We start from the raw sequence: 6,374 nt of genomic DNA, 5'->3' as shown, positions 1-6,374 counted from the left end.
CTTACATGTGTATTTAATTGCATCATAGTTTCAAATGCATTTACATTGTTTATGAGTTTATCTGGAGTATCTAGGTGGTTGCCTGGGGCAGAGGGACCGTGAGAGAATTTTACTGTCTTGATTGATGGATGGATTTGGAACGAAGGTTGCCAGACAGTTTATCGCTCTCACACTCCATAAAGATTTGTTCATATTTCATAGTAATGTATTCACACTCCATAAAGATTTGTTCATATTTCATAGTAATGTATTCACACTTCATAAACATTTATTCATATTTCATAGAAAGGTATTTACACTCTAGAGGAGAATGTTTTTGGTTTAATGTTAAAGATACTCAATAAGATAAATTGTTACTGGTCATAATCCTATTCTGTTTGTTTGCGAGACTTTTAGTTAGTCTCGAAGGGGGGAAATGTAGTGTATTAAAGATTATGACTATTCTAGAGGGACAAAGAAAATATGTTTATCTTAGTTCAAAAGTAGCAGTTGTAGGGTGACGCCCCAGGGGAGACCGGTGATTGGACCGCAGAGGGAGCAACCCATATTTTCACATTGTTTATAAGTATATGCTGGGGGCACAGGAAAGCAGAGCAGCCATTAGAATTCGAGGACACTGCTCTCCAGACCCTGCAAGTCTGTAACTCATGCTGGAAGCTTGTGATATGAATAAAACTTATGATCCAGGTTCAGTATGAGCGGACTCCTTTGTTTATCAGCAATAATTGCCAGCATTTACTCGATACGACAATTTCCCGTGAGTTATCTTTAATTTTTTATAATATCAACAGTTATAAGATCAACAAAGAAAATAATAACTAACACAATGTTGTTGCCAGTATCTATTTTGTTCATTACGCTCAGGCTACGTATCGGCCTCTGGGACTATTGGGCGTTCTTGCTCAGACAAGGCTACCTACCTTCTCATATTGGCCTCTGAGAAGAAAAGTGACAATAGTGTGCAACTTCAGCCATTTGCAGGAAGCCCCCCGACTCCGGGATGCTGACCTTCTAGGCAGAGTTGCAAAGAAAAGCCAAATCTCAGACTGCCCATCTTAATCTTTTCTTTTTATTGGCCAGTCTGAGATATGGCTTTTTCTTTGCAACTCTGCCTAGAAGGTCAGCATCCCGGAGTCGCCTCTTCACTGTTGATGTTGAACTGGTGTTTTGCGGGTACTATTTAATGAAGCTGCCAGTTGAGGACCTGTGAGGCGTCTGTTTCTCAAACTAGACACTCTGTAATCGAACCCACAATTGCTGATGCTCCAGACACTCAACTAGTCTCAAGAAGGCCAGTTTTCAGCTGTGCTAACATAATTGCAAAAGGGTTTTCTAATGCTCAATTAGCCTTTTAAAATGATAAACTTGGATTAGCAAACACAACGTGCCATTAGAACACAGGACTGATGGTTGCTGATAATGGGCCTCTGTACGTCTATGTAGATGTTCCATAAAACATCAGCCGTTTCCAGCTACAATATCCATTTACAACATTAACAATGTCTACACTGTATTTCTGATCAATTTGATGTTATTTTAATGGACAAAAAAATGGCTTTTCTTTCGAAAACAAGGAATTTTCTAAGTGACCCCAAACTTTTGAACGGTAGTGTACGCTCTTATGAACTGCAAATATGTGGCTAATGTGTGTACCTTAAAATAATGTGTTACCGAAAATCTAAAACCTTTCTGTCCTAAATCAGAAACACATTGTGGAAGAGCTGGCGCGTGAACTACAAGAATCCATGAACCAGTCACTCAAGATGCCTAACAGATTGCTCGTCCCAGGTAAATGGAAGAGAACATCGTGGGATATAACAACCATATACAGTGCATTCGGAAAGTATTTAGATCCCTTGATATTTTTTTAATGGATTTTTTTAAAATCCTCATCAATCTACAGACAATAACCCATAATGACAAAGCGAAAACAGGTTTTTAGAAATTCTTGCAAATTTACTAAAAACAAAAAACAAAAATACCTTATTTACATAAGTATTCAGACCCTTTGCTATGAGACTCAAAATTGAGCTCAGGTGCATCCTGTTTCCATTGATCATCCTTGAGATGGTTCTACAACTGAATTGGAGTCCACCTGTGGTAAATCCAATTGATTGGACATAATTTGGAAAGGCACACATCTGTTTATACAAGGTCCCACAGTTGACAGTGCATGTCAGAGCAAAAACTAAGCCATGAGGTCGAATGAATTGTCCGTAGAGCTCCGAGACAGGATTGTGTCAAGGCACAGGTCTGGGGAAGGGTACCAAAACATTTCTGCAGCATTGAAGGTCCCCAAGAACACAGTGGCCTCCATCATTCTTAAATGGAAGAAGTTTGGAACCACCAAGACTCTTTCTAGAGCTGGACGCCCCGCCAAACTGAGCAATCGGGGGAGAAGGGCCTTGGTCAGGCAGGTGACCAAGAACCCGATGGTCGCTCTGAATGAGCTCCAGAGTTCCTCTGTGGAGATGGGAGAACTTTCCAGAAGGACAATCATCTCTGCAGCACCCCACCAATCAGGCCTTGATGGTAGAGTGGCCAGACGGAAGCCACTCCTCAGTAAAAGGCACATTACAGCCCGCTTGGAGTTTGCCAAAAGGCACCTAAAGGACTCAGACCATGAGAAACAAGATTCTCTGGTCTGATAAAACCAAGATTGAACTCTTTGCCCTGAATGCCAAGCGCCACGTCTGGAGGAAACCTGGCACCATCTCTACAGGGAAGCATGGTGGTGGCAGCATCATGCTGTGGGGATGTTTTTCAGCAGCAGGGACTGGGAGACTAGTCAGGATCGAGGGAAAGATGAACGGAGCAAAGTACAGAGCGATCCTTGATGAAAACCTGCTCCAGATCGCTCAGGACCTCAGACTAGGGCGAAGGTTCACCTTCCAACAGGACAAAGACCATAAACACACAGCCAAGACAACGCAGGAGTGGCTTCGGGACAAGTCTCTGAACCCGATCTAACATCACTGGGAGACCTGAAAATAGCTGTGCAGAGACGCTCCCCATCCAACCTGACAGAGCTTGAGAGGATCTGCAGAGAAGAATGGGAGAAACTCCCCAAATACAGGTGTGCCAAGCTTGTAGCATCATACCTATGAGCACTGGAGGCTGTAATTGCTGCCAAAGGTGCTTCAACAAAGTACTGAGTAAAGGGTCTGAATACTTATGTAAATGTAAAATTTCTAAAAACCTGTTTTTGCTTTTTCATTATGGGGTATATTCTGTGTAGATTGATGAGGAAAAACAACAATTTAATCCATTTTAGAATACGGCTGTAACGTAACAACATTTAGAAAAAGTCAAGGGGTCTGAATACTTTCCAAATGCACTGTACAGGATTAATATGTAGTTTGGGTCCTTGATGCTGATTGGCTGAAACAGCATTTCAGCAGTGTGTATATCAGACTCGATACCACAGGTATGACGCAGTAACCAGTTCCTTATAGCAATAAGGCACCACAGAGGTTTGTGGTATATGGCCAATATACCATGGCTAAGGACTGTATCCAGGCACTCCAAATTGCGTTGTGCACAAGAACAGCCCTTTGCCGTGGTAAATTGGCCAATATTCCACACCCCCTCGGGCCTTATTGCTTAATTGTTCAATCAGCCAATAAAAATTTCCAAGAATTGAAGATCATTGAATTGAAGATCATTGATAAACAAAGGGATTCATTTGAACTGCTGCTTAAATCAGTAAATGCAGACATTAGATGTGTCACTGAAACATGGGCCCACGAAAATATCCCAGATGAATCTCTGTTCATACAAGACTATCAGCTTTTAGAAATGAAAGGTCCAGAGAGCGGATGAGAAGAGGGGGCGTGGCTATGTATGTGAATCACAGTATGCAGGCAAAGAGAAGAACTGACCTAGAGAAAGAGGAGTTTGAGTGTATGTGGCTTCAGCTTCGTCCTAAACCACTCCCCAGCTCAGTTTCATCTCTGGTAGTGGAAGGAAGGATCTCACGCTGTGTGGAGACTTTAATCACCTGCCCATCAAGATGCTGAGGTGGAGACATTCCGCTCCTGCATTCAAACTGCACTTGATGTATGCATGCCAATCAGAAATAAGAAAACAAAACCACTGGATAAGCCCTGAACAAATAAAGGCTGGATCAGGAAAAGACAGAAGACTTTCAACAGATGGGGGGAAAACAATGAAATGGAGAAAATACAGAAACAATGGGGAAGCAAAGAAAAACTACTACAAAACTTAAATCCAGGACCTAAAGAAGAAAAACTCAACAATGGACTGGGACTTCATTAACAAAGGACTGGGACTTCATTAACAAAGGACTGGGACGGAATTAACAAAGGACTGGAACTTCATTAACAAAGAACTGGGACGAAATTAACAAACGACAGGGACGAAATTAACAAAGGACTCGAACTTCATTAACAAAGGACTGGGACGAAATTAACAAAGGACTGGGACGAAAGAAAACATCAGGAGGTAGAATACAGTTCAAGGGAGTTGAAGACGACGACATGGCTGATGTTTTTAATGGCTTCTTTGCTGAGGCAAGCACCATATCTCTTGCCACCTTCCCACTGCCCATGCCTACAAGGCAGGTTGAGCTGTGCAGCATTGACCAGATAAAGCAAGCTCTGACCAGACGTGTAAAGCATGTGGGCCTGATGGCATTCCAACCTTGCTACTAAAAGAGCATGCAGAAGATCCAGCCCCTGTCATCACATACATAGTTAACACCTCCTACTGGCAGGGGACTGTTCCTGCTGCCTGGAAGACTGCCAATGTGTGTCCCATACCTAAAGTGTCAAACCAAGGTACAACTTCATGCCTTAGAAAAACCAGGAGAGCTACATCATGAAAAAACTCATGCCAACATTTCTCTCTGAGTGCACGAATCAGTATGCCTACCTTCCAAAGTCCAGCACTACTACTGCCCTAGTGAAAGCCACACACTACTGGCTGACAGCTACTGACTCCAGAAAACCAACAATGGTGAGGTTGTTACTTGCTGACATGTCCAATGCCTTTGATCGAGTAGATCATGCAAAGCTCCTGCAACATCTGTCTGACATTGAACTGTACCCAAGGTTAATAGCCTGGCTTCACAGCTACACCACAGGAAGAAGGCAGAGGGTGATGGCAAATGGCACATTTATGCCCCTCACCATATCTGTTTCTCCTTCAGATGTCCACCCGAAAAGTTGTCTTCAGTGACACTCTGGACACTGGATATGCAGACGTTGTAGAGCTGTCCAGAGCCATACCACTAACCAGTATCCAAGAGGACACTTCCATGGTCTTGGAGACAAAGCAGCTGGAAGAGTGGGCCACATTCCCTGAATAGGGAAAAGTCAGTGGAAATTCGGATATGTTTTTCAAGAGACCCTCCACAACCTGCACCACTCATCCTAGTGTGACAGGAAGTACCAGTGCTAACAACAACCAAGTATCTTAGTTTTCATCTAGACTAACCTCAGTGGTGACACACATGTGGAGCAATCAGTGAGGAAGGCCTCAAAACGCCTGCCTTTTTTGACTGTTCTTGACAGAAATGGCCTACCCACTGAACATCTGGTCACAGTATATCCTACACTGGTCAGGCCTTGTCTGGAATACGGTGGAGTGCTGTTACTTGTATGCAGTGAAAAGCAGCAGGCCAAACTAGACAGGGTGCAGAGGAGGGCCCTGAGGATCATCTCCAGAGGTGGAGCAGTCCAACCACAGCTCCCGTCACTGCAGAGCAGGCGAGAGCAGGCTGCAGTGCACCTGGTGAAGGACATGCACACTCTTGACCACCCACTGAATTACCTGCTCCCTCCAAAAAGGTAACTGCACCACCAGTCTCCTGAGAAACAGCCACCAACTGTCCTGTATAACTGCCTGTACGAACCGCCTGAGAAACACCACTCTACCCACTGACAATAACTGTTTTCCCCTAAAATTCTCTTTTAACAATCACATTTTAACATTTCAATTTCCGTTAATGTTATGTGTCCTGTATTATATTTATGCCATGTATTATGTGTTATGTATTTAAAATGAGTGTTCTGCATTTCTTCAGTTTTATCTGTGAGCAAAAATAAGTAAACTCAAACTGAATAACTGTATGGGTTCTGTTGGATTTGTCATATTTGATCAAACTTGTCAAATATATATTTTTTACAAAATGTAGTTTATTTATGTTATATCCAAAACATAAAATGGCTCCGGGGAATATAAACATCAAGACAAAACATTGAACTGCATGTTGTGTAGAGGCAAAACTCCCAATTACAGCTTCATACTATACTACTTGTCAAATTTTTTACAGTCCAGTGATTAATTAACTAAGAAACTAGCAACAGATACGTTCTGGTACTTACTGTACCTCAAAGAATTAGGCACAATTA

The sequence above is a fragment of the Coregonus clupeaformis genome, chromosome 7 (genome assembly GCF_020615455.1).
Source record: "Coregonus clupeaformis isolate EN_2021a chromosome 7, ASM2061545v1, whole genome shotgun sequence".
Classification (NCBI taxonomy): domain Eukaryota; kingdom Metazoa; phylum Chordata; class Actinopteri; order Salmoniformes; family Salmonidae; genus Coregonus; species Coregonus clupeaformis.
The sequence above is the reverse complement of the archived record's forward strand: the minus strand, read 5'-3'. Positions refer to the sequence as shown.